The following is a 17,783-nucleotide window of genomic DNA, read 5'->3' on the forward strand; positions in this document are numbered from 1 at the left end:
TGTTTTGTTTTGTTTTGTGTTAATGTTTATTTAATTAAGTACTTTGTCCAAAACGGTTTAGGACAAGATGGCTACAAAAAGGTCACATAAAGCCATGTCGGACGCTGAATGGGTTTCTCGTCTCAGAAAATTTGCCAGCACAGGAGTCTAGCCATCAGATGGCAACAGGCCAGCTCCGAGGCAGAAGCAGTGGCACAAGATTTATCAAAAGGTTACAGATATTAATTGATTTCAGGTATTTTGAGAATTATGTGATACCTTGCAACTATTGACTGTTAAAGAAAGGGTGTGGGAGGGATATTCATTGAATAGGTGGTTTGAATTAAAGTGTAAAATGTCTTCAACATTCTCTTTTAATACACCCACATAATTACAATAAACACTCTATTCAGGCTGAAGTGCACCTAACGTTATACAGAAGGTGATTTAACTTTATACTGGTTTAAAAGTTAACACTTCATTAAAAAAAATTATAAAACCTTTATTTGCTAGCTACGAGACACTTGCAACGCCAACCCTAGTCTTTATTTGTAAAAGCGCACCTTTGAAAAGCTCCGTTTTCACAATTTATGAAGCATGTTGTGTCAATTTTCCCGCCAATAGTTATTACCCCGCAGAACGTAAAAGTTTACTTACTTAACAAAACTAAGCGACAAAGGTTAAGTTTTAATATATTAGCTGCTACAGAAACAATACCAATATGTGTTTCTACTGTATAAAAATAACGTAAACAAATAAATTAAAATGATTATCTCGGGGAAATATTCTAACCACTGTCTCTGTACGAGCGGCCATCTTGGCGAAAACCTCGCGTTTTGACATCTCGATTCTCGCGTGGTTCTGTGTGTGATTTGGACAACTTGAAGTTACGCCCCCTTCTTGAAGTTACGCCCCCATGTTGTTACGCCTCTCTCTTGCAGTCCGCAGACAGATACCTCTCGGAAAATGGTGGCAGAACGAACCGTGGAAATTTCCTAGGACACAACGCTCTCTCGACTTGGAACGAAATGCCAAAGCCTCGAAAAGTTACAACCAAATAAGTGATAGCACAGCATCGTTGCACTTGTTTTCAGAGAAACCCCTGTTGCAGCAGGCAGCAAGGTGACAACGTGTTACTTTTTCTGAATTTTTTAGAGAAGCTGCCCGAAGGTCCCAGCACTAGGGCCCCGGGAGCCAGGGCTCTCATAAATACGTCGGCTGAAATAGGGCAGCTCGGATGCCCAACGTGGGCCTCGAACCCAGCACCCTGACATTAAGAGTCTCATGCTGTAGAGCTGTAATCGGGCCTCAAAAGTTAGGCCCGACAGTGCCCGAGCCCGACAGAATTCGGCCCGAGCCCGACAAGTACATTTTGATTGACAGCTTTTTAAAAGCACGAACCCGTTTACAGCTCGACATTAGGCTATTCAAATGTGCGCACGCACACAGCTTTTGTCAAGAATGAGGCATTTATACATGTTTTAACATAATTTATTAATGACTAACGTAGGCTATAAGCCACTTGGAAGTTGGAACAAAGAAATAAAATAAGTCCTCTGTAACATCTCACATATCCCACTGGCTCATTATTCTCATTATGCACATGGTCAAAACTTTTCCAAACCTCAGACTTTGCTTTAGTTGCTGGTGCAACCACAACAAAATCGCCAGAGGCAATCCTCCGTTTCACCTCCTCAGCATCCATTTTCGCATCTTTCTTGCGCTAATCGGAACGCTTCACATGACCGCTCATTTACCGCACCAGCCCGAGCCCGTCCTGAGCCCGTGTAAAATGATAGAAATTAAGCCCGAACCCGTCGGGTCACGTCGGGTACGTCGGGTTCGGGCAAAGATCTTCAGCTCTATCATGCTCTACCGTGTGAGCTAGCCAGACCCTCGCGCAAGACCCATTGAGACCTGCGAGCGTGTCCGCAGTAGTCGTGGCCGAGTGGTTAAGGCGATGGACTAGAAATCCATTGGGGTCTCCCTGCGCAGGTTCGAAAGCTGCCGACTAGGTTGAGCCCTTTAGGTGTCTTGTTTAATCTTCAAGACTGGCTCGCCTCTGAAAATGCTCTCAAACTTGATTGAGACCTTCAGCAAATGCCGATCCCTGCCATCACTTCAGGCCTCTCGTCGTGATCATGTAGTGGTCAGTACAGAGCGGCAACCTTCCGGTCTCTCTCATGAAAGCAATAAGGAAGTGACTTAAATCGCAATTCTTCAACTAGCCGCTAGAGGCTGGCTCCAAATGGGGGTGAAATGCCGAACTTCGCAGCAGATAAAATATTTTTACAGCCTGGTACAAAAGTGATTTTGGTCTATAGAGCTAATTTGGTCCTTCCTGACAACTTTGAGGGGGTGAATGTTTTTATAACTCATTCGTTTAAATTGTTTTAAGCCTTAAAGTTCTACATAATTGAGGACATGGCCACTTGAGTGAAAGGTGCAATGCCGTTGCAGTATCTTAACTGTATATTTTGATGTATCTTATCATATGCTACCAGTAGCGTATAGCAATAACTCCTTGGCCTGAGCTAACTTGCAGCATTTCTCAATTTTAAGAACGTAAAGAAGGGACTTGTGTCCTTGCTACATCAGACTCGGCAAGTTCACACTTGGGATTTCGAACCCACGAGGACGAGAGGACACAGTCAGGGTTACATTACAGTTGGAACAGCAGAGTACTCGATGCATCACTCAATAAAATGCATGCAATCCTATCTCATAATATTTATTTTAATGTAGCTTTAGGTTTATCAGCGCAAGAATGCATGCCGGTGTTTTGGCACGGATCTAAAGAGCCTTCTGACTGCTTTCCTGTTTCCTGCATCGATGCCGGTGGCTTGTTTGTATCAGTGCGCTTACCACTTTGCTCTAATATTAGTGTATTTTATTATCTTTAATTATTATTGTCGTTGCTAACTTATCCTGATATCTCAATAACCCTGTTCCTGTTATTTATTTGGAAGAGTCTAAACCAAAAGTGATAGTTAACTTAATGCCGTTAGCATAGCAATAGCGTGTTAGCTTGCTTTCTGTTCACACTGTGGAATATCATCTTGCCTCTGGTTTGTCTTGTGTGCTAACTGTTTCTCTTTTTAAGCGAGTATACTACGATCCATCGAGCAACCTTGGTAAGTTGGAATTGCACTTCAAATCCGGTGAGTTATGGCTTCTATTCCTATTATTGTTACTTGCACCTCATGTCATATGTTTAGCTTAGCCTTCTCTGTCAGCTGCGAGGGCTTTATATGCGATAAATGCAGGGAAATAGTTAGGCTGACAGAGAAGATCTTAGAATTAGAGTCTCGCATCCAATCTTTATCTGAGGATAGTAAGAGTTTAACGACGATAGAAAACACTTTGGATGCGAGCAACATTAGCGCACACAGCTCGGTTCCGGTTGAAAATCCTCCGCAGCTGGGAAACTTCGTGACTGTGAGACGGCGTAGTCGCAGGACAAAACATCACTCGACCGTTCCGATTACAGTCTCGAACAGGTTTGCCCCGCTCAGTGANCGCACCGACTGAGAAACCTGCTGAAAGTGCCCTAGTTATCGGTGATTCTATTGTTCGGAACGTTAACATAGAGGCACCAGCCACCATAGTCCAATGTTTACCGGGAGCCAGAGCGCCTGACATCAAGTCAAATTTAAATGTGCTGGCTAAGGCTAATCGTAAATTCAGTAAGATTGTCATTCACGTCGGCACAAATGATGTTCGACTCCGTCAATCGGAGATCACAAAAGATAACATTAAAGAGGTGTGTGAGCTCGCAAGCATGATGTCAGACACTGTAATATTCTCTGGCCCCCTCAATGCTTATCGTGGTGATGAGATTTATAGCAGATTATCATCACTAAATGGCTGGTTGTCTGAGTGGTGCCTGCAGAATGATATAGTTTTTATAAATAACTGGAAGAGTTTTGAGGGCAGACCTGACCTGTTGAAACGAGATGGTCTCCATCCCTCCTGGGCTGGGACTTCCATCCTGTCTAGAAATATGGCAAAAAGTCTTAATGCTAATGCTAAAACTTGACTCGCTGGGGCCCAGGTCAGGGAGCAGACAGTATGGCTTAACCAACTGTCTGCTTGCCGTCTCACGTCGCAGAATACACAAAATGTACAACATGTAGTAATCCGTTCTCCCAAACATCACAAAATAGAGACTGTGTCTGTCCCCCGGATTAGCAAACATAAAATAATGCGTAAACCTCTTGAAAGTAATTTAATAAACGTTAAACAAACTAAACATGAACAAAATACAGATAATCAACTGTTACGACTCGGATTGCTAAATATTAGATCTCTCTCTAATAAAGCACTTTTTGTTAACGATATGATAACAGATCATAAAATAGACATGCTCTGTTTGACAGAAACATGGCTAAAACCAGATGATTATATTGCTTTAAATGAATCTGTCCCCCAAGATTATTATTATAAACACGAGCCTCGTCTAAAAGGCAGAGGGGGAGGTGTCGCAGCACTTTACAATAACTCTCTTAGCATTTCCCAGAAGTCGAACTCTAAATATAATTCTTTTGAAGTCATGGTTCTTCATGTTTCAACACCTAATACTAAAGATAAAACACTTTTTAAATTGATTCTAGCTATTGTATATAGGCCTCCAGGGCACCACACAGATTTTATTAAAGAATTTGGTGGGTTCTTATCAGAACTAGTACTGGCCGCAGATAGACTCCTTGTCGTTGGTGACTTTAACATCCACGTAGATAACGTTACAGATGCCTTAGGAATGGCTTTCAAAGACACTCTTAACTCCATGGGCATTAGTCAACATGTGTCAGGACCCACTCACCTTCGTAATCATACTTTAGATTTAATACTGTCTTACGGTATAAATGTGGACGACGTTAAAATCCTTCAGCAGAGTGAAGACATTTCGGATCATTATCTGGTATTATGTTTGCTTCACTGGCCTACGGCTGCAAATAAAACTCATTGTTACAAATATGGTAGAACAATAACTTCAACTACCAAAGATGCGTTTCTCGATAATCTGCCCGAATTGTCTCAAATCATGAGAAATAACGTTGAAGATCTTGACATTACCACTGAAAATTTTAATTCCACCTTCTCGGTAACGCTAGACAAAGTTGCTCCAAGGAAGCTCCAGTCCAAAGGAATGACATCAATGAAGAATTCCAGTCTGGATTTAGAGCATGTCACAGTACAGAGACTGCTTTGATCAGAGTTACAAATGATCTGCTATTGGCGTCTGACCGAGGTTGTATCTCGTTATTGGTGCTGCTAGACCTTAGTGCTGCATTCATACCATTGACCACAGCACACTCCTACATAGACTCGAAAATTATGTCGGCATTAAGGGAATAGCTTTGAAATGGTTTAAATCTTATTTATCCGACCGTTTTCAATTTGTAGCAATAAACAATGAGGTGTCACGCAAATCGCAAGTCCAGTACGGTGTACCACAGGGCTCAGTCAGGGACTTGTGTCCTTGCTACATCAGACTCGGCAAGTTCACACTTGGGATTTCGAACCCACGAGGACGAGAGGACACAGTCCGGGTTACATTACAGTTGGAGCAGAAGAGTACTCGATGCATCACTCAATAAAATGCATGCAATCCTATCTCATAATATTTATTTTAATGTAGCTTTAGGTTTAAACTAAGTAAATTTAAGCATTTAGACATAAAACAAAACTGTGCTTCCTGTATTTTAATTTTAAGAATATTAACATGTGATTCTGGCACTGCTACTGCTCTGATTATCCTAATTGATTTTGTTCAGAATAAAACGAAATATGACACAAAACACAATAATTATTACAAAGTATAAGACGTTTGTAAAATAGGAAATATCACAAGCAAATGATTTAGTCAAAAGTAGCCTACTCCAGTAGACAGCGCTCCGGTACAACATTAAATCATAATTAGAAAGTGAAACTTAACTTTGCCATTAGTCAAAATGATTTGCTCAGAAACATAATAATACAATTTTAAAACCAAAGATTGCATGTTAGATGTACCCAAAAACGCCCCCACCCCAAAAAAGAAAAAAAAAACTAGATACACGTCAATGAGAGGGTTGGGTGTTTAACCTGTAGTTGAACAGAAATAAAAGAGAGGAAGAAGAAGGCCTTCCCATAATCTCTCAGTGCATCGGCTGGCATTTGTCAGAGGTGTGAAATGTGTTCCTCTGTTATCCAGTCAGATCCCAGTCCTAGTACCTGTGCACAGCATGCTGTTAGATTCAGCAACATGTCATCAGAGGGGTTTACAGTTATTTGGTGAAGGAAGGGCATTTTATTTCGTTTTAACCCCAGTTGGAATGTCCTAGGAGTTGACCGTCCAGAGTTGACCCTCTTTGAATTCTGTGGTGTGACCTAAGGACCACAATGGGTCGAGGGCTGGTGGGTACAGCTCAAGTTTCTCTTCATCCCTGCATTCGTCTTTTGCTTTTACTAAAGATTTCGGTGCAGGGGAGGTTTAAACATTTTTTGAGGCTTCGAATCAGGTTTTGTTAAATGGCTAAAGCGAATTCTTGTCAGCGGGCTCATTTGCAGCTGACAAGTCTGTAAACGGGTCCGTTGTTCATACGTGCGCAGAGAGAGATAGAAATTCTTTCTTTAGTGCCATGAAAGCTTCTGGTTGTTGCTTCACTTCCTCGTCTCTGCCTAACAGTTGCAGTGTGTATCGTCCCTGCTCGGGTGTCCCATATAGTCTAGCGGTTAGGATTCTTGATTTTCACCCAGGTGGCCTGGGTTCGACTCCCGGTATGGGAAGCCGTCTGGTTGCTTGATCAGTTAGAAATACCTCTCTGTTTTATAGTGAGGCTCTGTTAACTCAGCTTAGCGTGACGGCCCACAAGTTGCCTCAACGTGTTGTTGCTAAATTCTGAAAAGAGCAGTTTCCCTGTGCTCTACGTGGCAAAGAAAAGCTAAGTTCGTCCCCATCAACCTTTCACAGCCGAACGTGACAAACCATTGCAGCGCTGGCCTGGAGGAAAATGGTGGCAGAACAAGCCGTGGCAATTTCCTAGGACACAACGCTCTCTCGACTTGGAACGAAATGCCAAAGCCTTGAAAAGTTACAACCAAATAAATGACAGCACAGCATCGTTGCACTTGTTTAAGAGAAACGCCTGTTGCAGCAGGCAGCAAGGTGACGACGTGTTACTTTTTCTGAATTTTTTAGAGAAGCTGCACAAAGGTCCCAGCACTAGGGCCCCGGGAGCCAGGGCTCTCGTAAATACGTCCACTGAAATAGGGCAGCTCGGACGCCCAACGTGGGCCTCGAACCCAGCACCCTGACATTAAGAGTCTCATGCTCTAGAGCTGTAATCGGGCCTTAAAAGTTAGGCCCGACAGTGCCCGAGCCTGACAGAATTCGGCCCGAGCCCGACAAGTACATTTTTATTGACATCTTTTTAAAAGCCCGAACCAGTTTACAGCCCGACATTAGGCTATTCAAATGTGCGCACGCACACAGCTTTTGTCAAGAATGAGGCATTGTTTTAACATAATTTATTAATGACTAACGTAGGCTATAGGCCACTTGGAAGTTGGAACAAAGAAATAAAATAAGTCCTCTGTAACATCGTAACATCTCACATATCCCTCTGGCTAATTATTCTCATTATGCACATGGTCAAAACTTTTCCACACCTCAGACTTTGCTTTAGTTGCTGGTGCAACCAATACGTAATCGCCAGAGGCAATCCTCCATTTCACCTCCTCAGCATCCATTTTCGCATCTTTCTTGCGCTAATCGGAACGCATCACATGACCGCTCATTTACCACACCAGCCAGAGCCCGTCCTGAGCCCGTGTAAAATGATAGAAATTAAGCCCAAACCCGTCGGGTCACGTCGGGTCCGTCGGGTTCGGCCAAAGATCTTCAGCTCTATCATGCTCTACCGTGTGAGCTAGACAGACCCTTGCGCTAGACCCATTGAGACCTGCGAGCGTGTACGCGGTAGTCGTGGCCGAGTGGTTAAGGCGATGGACTGCTAATCCATTGTGCTCTGCACGCGTGGGTTGGAATCCCATCCTCGTCGTTTGGTGCTTTAACACTGATCTCTGTTGAGAATGCAAGTTTGTTGAGGATTGGCTTGCCTCCCACTTGTTCAGGTTAGATTGTTCCCTCTGTCAAAGATGAGAAAGGCTGTCAGCTTATCTTCGTTTGGCCTCTTAACACTTAAAGATGGACTGCTAATCCATCTTTAACGCTGATGTCTGTTGAAAATGCAAGTTTTTTCAGCATCGGCTTACCGGCCACTTGTTCAGGTTAGATTGGTCACTGACGAGAAAGGCTGTCAGTTTATCTTCGTTTGGCCTCTTAACCCTTAGAGATGTACTGCTAATCCTTTGTGCTCTATTCGCGCTGCTTTGAATCCCATGCTCGTCGTTTGGTACTTAAACCCAACGAATGTCCTCCTTGGAATTTGGCACTTTGATTTCGAGAAGGTTGGAAAATGCAATATAAAAGAGATTTAAGTACTAGCCCATGGATGTAACCGTCAAAAGGCAACGCAGAGTATGCAGAAATGACGAGGTGGCCGCGTGGTTAAGGCGATGGACTGCTAATCCATTGTGCTCTGCACGCGTGGGTTCAAATCCCATCCTTGCCGCCCACTTGTTCAGGTTAGATTGGTCCCTCTGTCAAAGATGAGAAAGGCTGTAAGCTTATCTTCGTTTGGCCTCTTAACCCTTAAAGATGTACGGCTAATCCTTCGTGCTCTGTTCGCGCTGCTTTGAATCCCATGCTCGTCGTTTGGTACTTAAACACTAATGTCTGTTAAAACACAAGCTAGTCCATGATAGGCTAGCCGCCCACCTGCTTAATGTTCCTTTACTATCAACGGGAGAGTTCCTCAAATCTCTCCCCGGCTGGCCATTGCCCTGCAGAGTTTAGGTCCAACTCTGATCAGACACACCCGAGCCAGCTAATCAAGGTCTTCAGGTTCACTAGAAAGGTCAGGGTAGGAGTTATACTCTGCATTGTATTGTCACTCCAGAGAAATATTTGAGGAACCCTTATCTATAACGTTAGGTTGATGACTTTGTCATGGATCAGAAAGGCTTTAAATTCAGGTTATTTTGAACTTGACAAGAAGTCGTGATTTAGGAGATGCAGAATATCAAAAGGTAGCCAAGTCATTGCACATTTAAAAGTCTCTTTAACTGTGTATACTCGGTTTACAATGTCCTCCTTGGAATTTGGCACTTTGATTTCGAGAAGGTTGTAAAATGCAATATAAAATGATTTAAGTACTAGTCCCTGGATTTTACTGTCAAAAGGCAACGCAGAGCATGCAGGAATGACGAGGTGGCCGAGTGGTTAAGGTGATGGTCTGCTAATCCATTGTGCTCTGCAAGCGTGGGTTCAAATCCCATCCCTGTCATTTGGTGCTTTAACACTGATGTCTGTTGATAATGCAAGTTTGTTCACGATTGGCTTGCTGCCCACTTGTTCAGGTTAGACTGGTCCCTCTGTCAAAGATGAGAAAGGCTTCTCTTCGTTTGGCTCTTAACACTTAAAGATGAACTGCTAATCATCTTTAACGCGATGTCTGTTGAAAATGCAGTTTGTTCAGCATCGTCTTACCGCCCACTCGTCCAGGTTAGATTGGTCACTGACGCGAAAGACTGTAAGCTTATGTTCGTTTGGCCTCTTAACCCTTAAAGATGTACTGCTAATCCTTTGTGTCTGTTCGTGCTGCTTTGAATCCCATGCTCGTCGTTTGGTACTTAAACCTAATGTCTGTTAAACACAAGCTAGTCCGTGATTGGCTAGCCGCCCACCTGTTAATGTTCCTTTACTATCAGAATCAAATCGAATCGGGCTATTGCCAAGTGTGTTCACACACAGAATTCTGGTGTTAACTTCTAACAGCATTAACCAATGCAATACAATATAATCGATACAGCTAAAGTTCTAAATGTGCATATATAAATAAAGACTATTTTACAGAAAATGGGGGATAATAACATAAAGAGCGTAGGTAAGATGCTTAGCCTACGCCACTGGAGAAGTTGATGTTTGTGTGCGTTTCTCACACTTTGTCTATTACAATCTGAAACTGATGGGCGGAGTTGTTAGAAATTGCGTCTGCTTACAAAGCAATAAAATTGACTTTGGCAAAAAGTGGTGGGGACATGACCCACCCGTCCACCCGCAAATTACGCCTATGGAAATATGCGTTATAATTTAAGCATTCGAAATGCCACGTGTTATGCATTGCAAAGTTAGGAAACGCGAATGTAAACTGTATTTGCAGACGCGTTTCAAACGCATTGATCATAATGCTTGCGTAGACTTCAGTGAAATGCGCTGGTTTCTCTCGGCGTTCTGAGCTGGTTTGTGCGAGTCTCATCGACAAACAACTCAAGTTCTTATCAGCTCCATCCAGCGCATTTACAATAAATGTGATCACTAGTGGATAATTTCACGCGCTTCCATGTCCAAGTGTATTCTTCCAAGTGTCTCATAGCAGACCTGTTGTTGTGCAGTTTCTGTTCATGTGTGCAAAGACATTTTAGAAATCTCGACCGAATAATGTTTTACGGCAATGTCCCTAATAAAGAGTATGTAGGCTATGTGTGGTAACCCTATCTACATACAGTTAGGGTGATATTAAATGACTAGATTGCCTTCTCTATGCAACTTCGTCAACCTCGTTTCGTTTGGTCACACCACAAGGTGTCCCTGTGGCCTCAAAGCTTCAGCACCGCCGCTCTGAGATCGATTGCTAATGTCTGAGGTGAAACACGCCCCCACTCATTAGCATACAGACAAAGAAATACATAAATAAATAAATGTAGAAATAAATAAATGTAAAAATAAATAAATGTAGGAATAAATACATATATACATGAATAAATGTGGAAATAAATAAAAGTGGAAATAAATAAATGTAAAATAAATGAAAAAATAAATAAGCGTGAAAAAATATATAATTACCCATAAATAAGGAAATAAAAGTATAAATACTCATTTATTTTTGCTTTTTTACATTTCTTCATGGATTTATTTTTGTATTTATTTATTTTTAATATTGTCACTTTTGGAATTCCATACAAGCCGTGCAAGCCGTGAGTCCGTCGGATTTAGCTGAAGCAAACTGCTGGAAGAAGCTGTCTCTGAGGAGAGACAGGTCTCGAGAGGTTGAAAGAACACGAGCGAGCAGAACACAAGCGAGCGGACAGATGTTTTAACCCCGAGGGCGTCACGCCCCTCGAGGTGGGCGATCCAATGTGATGAGATGTTTTGGGCGCGAAAACATGTTTCTTTGTCCGGCACGCCAGCTCATTTGCATTTATGGTCGCCTGGGAGTTTGGAGCAGTAGATAGTCTTAGAATAAAATAAAGTGAACATGGTATAAAAATACATTACTGTGCTATACACCATATTCTAAGAAATGAAAAGAGGAACATTTTGATATGACCCATGAAAGGGTTACAATCACATTGACCTGTAGTTTGTACAAGAATGTAAATATAAACAGAAATACCACGACGCACACATGCATTGGAGGTATATATTGAAGGTGAATAACGGGGAGACAAACATACAACGTGGGGGTATACGTATGGATATGGATCATCTGTTAAACGCTGAGTCTTTATAGTGTGCCAATAAACATAGAAAGAAAGAAAGAGATGATTCGTTTGTGAATAAACACGATTGGCTCTCAGCTTGTGGCTAGACAGACAGATGAAGTTTTAAATGTCAGACTTCTTGGTGGAACAGCCCTGTCTCTCAGCCCCCGAACCTGCCTTTGGAAGTCCGGGAGTGTATATGCACTTTAAACCAGTCTTTTGTTGCTAAATAGAAAGAAGAAAGAGAGATTCGTTTGGAATAAACCGAGGCTCTCAGCTTGTGGGCGACATGGTTTTTGTCACTTTGGTGACAGCCCTGTCCTCCCCCCGAACCTCCTTTGAAGTCCGGGGGGGTGGGGGGTGTTTAGACAGGCCCATTTGCCCAGACTCGTCGGTGCCTGTTCGAAGTCCTGCTGAGAGGTTACTGTGTTTTACGATCACACATGGTAAACTTTTATCCGACCATACCCTACATTTGCTATTTCAAACATGAACCTTTCATGCATCTAAAGTTACCAGTATGCAAGAAGTGGCTGTTTAATTAAATGTTGGCCTTGTTGTCCATGTTGGCTTACGCTTTCATTAACCGGTGCTGACTGAGCCATATAATTGGAAAAGTGGCCTAATTTGATATTACTATCCATATTTGGTTAGTAATTTTAACCCCTAATTAGCAAATGCTCACTGTATCTAACCCTAACCCACATATGTTTTGAGATTTCTGTGCCATATTTGCTATGTCTTATCTGGGCCACTTTAGGCTCACTGCCACATTAGCCAGAGCTTACTGTGCCAAATATTAGCCAAAACTGGCCCACATATGTTTTCAAATGAGTGGGTCATATATGCCATACCTTATCTGGGCCACTTTAGGCTCACGGTAAAATTATCCAGAACTTACTGTGCCAAATATTTGCCTAAACTGGCCCACATATGTTTTAAGATGAGTGGGCCATATTTGCTATATCTTATCTGGGCCAATTTAGGCTCACAGCCACATTAGCCAAAACTGGGCCACATATGTTTTAAGATGAGTGGGTCATATTTGCTATATCTTATCTGGGCCACTTTACGTTCCCTGTCACATTAGCCAGAACTTACTGTGCCAAATATTTGCCAAAACTGGCCCACATATGTTTTATGATAACTGGGCCACATTTGCAGCAACATATGTGGGCCACTTTTGGCTTACACCAAGATTATCCTTCATCTACCATGCCATATCTTTGCCAAAGGTGGCCCACATTTGTTCTCCGACATTTGGGCCAAATTCACTATTTACCACATGGGCCACATTAGGGTCACATCCAGATTACATTTTGCCATAGGTACCGCATCTTTGCCTTAAAAGGCCCACATATGGTTTAGGATCTTTGGCTCACATTTGCTATTTTACATGTCGGCCACTTAAGGCTCACATCCATTTTGCCCGGGCCAGAAGAAGTACAGCAGTGCCACATAATTACCAAAAGTGGGCCACATCCGTCGGCTATCTGGGTGTGGAACAGGTATGTTTTGAGCTGTTTTTTGAACGTTTTGAAGGATGTTGCAGTTCAGGTGGAGGCTGGCAGTTCATTCCACCACAGGGGAATCAGTCATCAGTCTCCGAAAGGGGAGAGAAAGAAGGGAGTTGAGGATAGCAAGGGCTTAGAGAGAGATCAGGGATGCGTTGAACAGAGAATTGCCTGCTGATTGTCTTCACTTTTCAGTCAGCGAGGTATTGGCGGGAGAAGAGAGAGACAGAGAAGAGAGGATAAGGTTGAGAAAAGTTGACGCGGGTTAGATGCAGTTTGGATTTTGTTTTGAAAGTACTTGGTTTTGGCTGCAGATATATCAGTAGCAAAGGAGTTAATAAGTTGTTGATACTTGGAGAGATCAGCAGGGTCTCTAGACTTGCGCCACTTCTCTGTTGCCCTTAGCTTGGTCCGATGGTCGCAAAGAGTGTCAGAAAGCCAGGGGCAATAGGGTGTAGCATATACAGGCCTAGAGGTAAGAGGGTAGACACTGTCAAGACAGGATGATAAGGTTGTACAGAGACTATCAGTAGCTTCCTCAACGTTGAGAGATGAGTAAAGGGTTGTGGTGGGTAGGGAGGTAGACACCATGGATGAATAGCCGGTGGGAGAGAGGGAACGAAGATTACGATGGAAAGAAACAGGGTTAGGGGTGGGAGGTGAGATTACAGTGAACTTTATAAAGAAATGGTCACAGACATGCAGGGGAGTAGCTAGAATATTATTAGCCGTGCAGTTGTTTTTGGTTCAACAGCAGATGGAGGAGGGTTTGGGCCCTGACGTTGTGGCAGTGGCCGGAGAGCTCTGTTGGTGAGTTGAGCCAACAGGCTTTGGGGGTGTGGGGCCCACCGTTTTATGGTTGTTGTCTGGGGGATTGCAGCGAAAGAGTTTGGTCCCAGCATACACCAGTTCCTCCATTTTCTGTGAGAAGCTTAGAAGTGGAGATGCTGGAGAGAGGGATAATGCGTCTGGTGAGAGTGGCGGTGGCTCTGATGTTTCTGGTGGCTGAAATATGTTGTCCTGACTTTCCTGGCTGTTTTACAGAAAGTCGTCCTTGGGTGCTGAGTTTTGGAGCTGTTCTATTGAATCACAGCTAGTCTGTCATAAACTCTGTGGTCAAGGCTCAGCAAGGTTGGTGTCCATAAGCAGTGCTTGTTGTGGCTGCGTGGTGTTATCAATGTCCTTGTGGGATGTGTCAACCACATGACGACTCGGAAGCAGATATGAAGTCCTATGGTCATTCATACTTTGTCCAGGTGTGTGTGTACCATTTGGTTTGAGTGGATTGGCACACTCTATGAAGGATGATGTAGGGAGAAGTAGATATTGTCCTTTAGCCCTTTTTTTTGTTTGGAGGCCATCCAGTTTAAACAGTTTTCTATGGCCCCAGAAAAGATTGAAGTTGTCAATGAAGTTGACTCCTTTTATATTGCTTTTATATAAGGTTCTTTGTAGCCGTGTATTAAGCCCAAGCCTCAGTGAAAACATGTTAGTTCCTCTTGCTGGGATTGGTCCGCTGATGAACGACTAAACTTTAAGTCTTAAAAGTGTTTCAATGAGTTCACTGAAATCCTTTTTAAGGAGTTCTGACTGCTCTTTCTGAATCTGAAGTCTTTGCTTTTGCAAATTCCGCTGTGTAAATAGCGAATCTGCCATGGTGCGAACACAACTGGCTCTTAAAGGGTATGGGAGACGAGACTCTGATTGGTTTACTGCACGTTTTGCCAAAACCACGCACGACTCATTAAGAGAATAGGGGCAACCCTTTAAACCATGTGCCTGGTGCGCTGAACGTTTTTCCTTTCCTTTTTTTTCCATAATATAAATCCTCTGAGGGTTTAGGCTTCATTAGTTAGATCAACAGGAACCAGGAACACAACTGATGTACTTGTTGCATTAAAGAGTGCAGAGCAGTACTCTACTCTCAGCCAGTCTTGTCTCATTGTTCCAAGGTTACCACAGCGGGCAGGATGCAGTTCATGCCCAGACCTGATGGTAGAGCGGAGAATGGGAAGCGGCGACCTGACAAGAGCTGAGATGATAGAGCTGGATAAAGAAAGACGTGGCGACTTGACATGTCTTCACTCAAAATTCCAAATGCTATTAGATTATTAATCTTAAATCTATAATTTACCTTATTACTAATTCATTTATTTTTATTTAGCCTTGTTGTGCAAGCTCTGTGGTGCTTGTGCAGAGGCAGCAGCTTTTGCCAGAGGGGAACTGGAATCCCCTGGTTCGTCCTGGGTTCTGCTGAGGTTTATTTTTCTCCATTGGAGATTTGGGTTCCTCGCCACCATTTGCATACTGTTTTGCACTATTTGCTTGGCCGGGGGGCTGCTTTAGAATTAGAATTTTAAAGTTTTAATTAATTAATATTGCATATAGGAATTTATAGTCTGTTTTACATTCGACTTGTGTTTCTCTCTCCTTTATCTTACAGGGCACGTATTTTGCAAAATTCACTTTTATAATGTGTTAAAACATTAATATGTGTCCACAGTGTCTGTAAACAAGCAGTCTAAACAGTTAAAAATGTGCTCACTCCTTTTTTAACAATTTGCGTAATTCAAAAACCCTGCTGGTAAAAGCAAAGATTTGAATTCTGCCGTTAATGTCGTCACTCAACGGCAATGCCCGCCCAGCAGTAGTGACGATCTGCCCTATTTGCTTAGACACAGTCCCATGTGGGAAGTACGACAGTCGCCATCGTTAGATCGTCACTGGAGCTATGCAATTTCTGCGCCACAGAGGGCACTACAGTTGTTCTGTATTAGGATGTACCGACCAGCATAACTGTCTCCATAGACAGAGTGTTATAGCTTTATAGAGAACAGCATGGTTCAATTTCATTTATGAAGGCAATGTCCCGCTGAGAATCGGTAAAGTATTTCATGTTTCCGCCAATCATTTCACGCCGGACTGCTTCACGAATGAGGGCCAGTACAATGCTGGAGGTTGCTACTGAAACCGGGAGCAATACCAACACTTCATGCCCAGTTCTTATATCCAGCAGAAGCAGTAACGTTAAGTATCACACCTCATATTGTTGCTGATCTTTCCAAATTGCCACTCTTAATGGGCTTGTTATCGCGCTATGTTGGTTATTATAACATTTATAACAATTATATATTATATATATTATAACAATAAAAGTATAGTGTCTAACTGCTTTCCTGTAGCTCAGTGGTAAGAGCATTGCGTTAAGAACGCAAGGTTGTGGGTTCGATCCCAGTGATTGCACATGCCTGTGTATAGGATAAAACAGTGTGAGTCGCTTTGGATAAAAGCCTCTGCCAAATGTGTAAATGTAATTGTATTTATTGACGCTGCCCTCACATGCTGTCGGGCTTATCGTAAACAATACGTAAAGTAAGTGTGACAGTACATGATAGAACAACGTTGAAAGCGTAGTATAACTGTAGTAACGCTAAACTATACCTGCTCGACCTCCATGCAGCATTTATTGTCTTGCTCTGTAATCATTTTACTGCAATTCCCACACGAGCACCTGCACAGCGATTTATACATTATCACAACGGACCATGCTAATGCTTATCGATCACTTGAAGAACGTTAATTTCACAATAACTGCAAAATTACAACTAACCATTCGGAAACGTCCTTTTCAATTCTTAAGGTTGTCACTTCTTGTGTCTCTCCATCAGTGTCAGACTCCGGTTCGTACATATAGGGCTGAACACCACTAACAATTACTGACATTTTGATGTTTTGTTTTGGCCGGCATCAGCACGAGTTGATGAAAACTCCGCCCTCCTCTGGAGAGGGGGCTGGGATGAAAAGCTCATTAACATTTAAAGAGATATAAGCAAAATCGGTGCGTTTTTACACACACTCAACAACGGGCAACTTCAACATTCTATAATATATGATAAGCTGGGTATTTTGAGCTAAAACTTCACATACACACTCTGGGGACACCACAGTCTTATTTCACATCTAGTAAAACTATTCGAACAACCTCTCCTTTAATGCAATTAGTGGAATAAATGTAATTAATGCTAAATGTAGATACAAGACTTCATGGTTTATCATTAAACATTAAATCAAAAAGCCGAGTGTCTAAAAGTGCGGGGGGCATGTCCCCTCTGCCCACTTCCGGGAAATGTGCCACTGGTCGGACGTTATTGCGAAATGGCCTATGTGTGCCATTGAATGGCTGCAATCACAGAGACGCCCGATCCACTCAGGTTGTTGCCACGCTACAGTCAGGATGGCCTAAGGCGCTGCGTTCAAGCTGGGGAACAACAGGCCATTAAAGGTGGGGAAGAAGGGGGGAAAGGGGAAAGAAAAAGAGAAGGGGAAGAAGGGAAAGAAAAAGAGAGGGAAAGAAAGGGTGAAATATCAAGAGAAGAGATAGCTCTTCCCTAATGTTTGAGTGTTGATGCATTTGCTAGTTTTTGAAGCAACAAAGAGCGCACATTTAATTTACATTGCTTTCTATTGCAGGCAGTCACCAAGACGGGGGTTCGAATCCAGCCAAAGACAACGTTTTGTTTAATTATTAGTCTTATTAAACAAACAAAATTCTTGAATGCATTACTTTCAAAATAAACATATGTACTTCGTTGGTTGTGTTTTAAAACAAAAAGATACCTGTGCTCTGTGGTATTGTTATAACAAATATGCAAGCCACAGCAAATATGTTGGAAAATGCCTATTATGCAAGAACAACAAAAT

At 42.6% G+C, this 17,783-nt stretch overlaps 4 non-coding genes across 4 annotated transcripts; all 4 read left to right on the forward strand.

Annotated features, from left to right (window-relative positions):
* The first annotated feature begins 1,913 nt into the window (after window positions 1–1,913).
* Window positions 1,914–1,995, forward strand: trnas-aga (transfer RNA serine (anticodon AGA)). Its single transcript has one exon. It is a non-coding gene; the product is annotated as a tRNA-Ser (tRNA).
* Window positions 1,996–6,678: 4,683 nt separating this feature from the next.
* On the forward strand, window positions 6,679–6,750 carry trnae-uuc (transfer RNA glutamic acid (anticodon UUC)). The gene has a single exon. It is a non-coding gene; the product is annotated as a tRNA-Glu (tRNA).
* Window positions 6,751–8,515: 1,765 nt separating this feature from the next.
* On the forward strand, window positions 8,516–8,597 carry trnas-gcu (transfer RNA serine (anticodon GCU)). Its single transcript has one exon. It is a non-coding gene; the product is annotated as a tRNA-Ser (tRNA).
* Window positions 8,598–9,289: 692 nt separating this feature from the next.
* trnas-gcu (transfer RNA serine (anticodon GCU)) lies at window positions 9,290–9,371 on the forward strand. Its single transcript has one exon. It is a non-coding gene; the product is annotated as a tRNA-Ser (tRNA).
* The last annotated feature ends 8,412 nt before the right edge of the window (window positions 9,372–17,783 follow it).

Source organism: Triplophysa rosa, linkage group LG10 (assembly GCF_024868665.1).
Source record: "Triplophysa rosa linkage group LG10, Trosa_1v2, whole genome shotgun sequence".
NCBI classification, from domain to species: domain Eukaryota; kingdom Metazoa; phylum Chordata; class Actinopteri; order Cypriniformes; family Nemacheilidae; genus Triplophysa; species Triplophysa rosa.